Source organism: Aptenodytes forsteri, unplaced genomic scaffold (assembly GCF_000699145.1).
Source record: "Aptenodytes forsteri isolate BGI_AS27 unplaced genomic scaffold, ASM69914v1 Scaffold66, whole genome shotgun sequence".
NCBI lineage: Eukaryota > Metazoa > Chordata > Aves > Sphenisciformes > Spheniscidae > Aptenodytes > Aptenodytes forsteri.
Window position 1 is genome coordinate 4,482,266 of NW_008795131.1, and position 951 is coordinate 4,483,216.

A 951-nucleotide genomic window follows, 5' to 3' on the forward strand; every position below is an offset into this window, starting at 1 on the left:
CTTGAGCCAGAGGCGAGCACCACAGTTGGGTGACCATAGGGGAGCAGGGTCCCACTGTGGGGGGCATTTGGGGTAGGGAGGTGTGAACGTGACCCAGCACCCACCGTGAGCCACACGCATGTCCCCCCGCGGCTCCCAGCCCACACTCAGGTTCTGCTTCGCTGCCACAGCAAAACAAGTTCTGCTGGGCTATAAAAAGGCCCTGGAAGCGGGGCAGGCTGGGAGCTGTGCAGCCGGAATCCATGCCAGAGCTCTTGCAGGTTGTCACCGGCTTACGTGTCAGGGCAAACAATGCTATCTGCCCAGGAATCGCGGCATAAAGAACACCACAACAGCAGCCCAAACCCCAAACACGGGGTCACGGGGCAGAGCCCGCCAGCCAGCGGCTCCCCGAGAGGAGCTGGGCTGCCCCGTGTGTGCGGGGTTCATCTCATGCATGGCCGTGCGGAGCACGGCACTGGCACAGCACGGCTTCTCCCAGCGCGCCCGGTTCCCGAGACTCTGGGCCTGAGCGATGCTGGGCAGGGAGGCAGGGGCAGCCTCGCCAGCCACGGGCTCCCCACACGGGGCAGACATTTCACAGATGCCATTCTGCTTTACCGAGCAGCCGCGCGTCCTCTGACTTTTTATTAATTTTTAGACAAAGAGGAGGGAAGCGAGCTGGAACCAGTGCGGGAGGTGGGGTTGTTTTCTGGGAAAACAAAAGCAGCGTGGCGGCGTGCCGCGGCCCCGGAGATGCTCGGGGCTGGAGGAGCTCCCTGCTGACGGGGGACCCGTCCCTGGGGGCAGCTTTGGTGCGAGCCCCAGCTGCATCACAGGGAGGCCCTGGCCCGGTACCCCAACCCAAACCCTGGTCAGCCCCGCCGTCCCATGTCTCACCCCATGGTTATGGGTGCCCGTCCGTTCATCACCCGCCCCTTCGTGTGAGGACGGTGGCACTGGCTGGGGGGC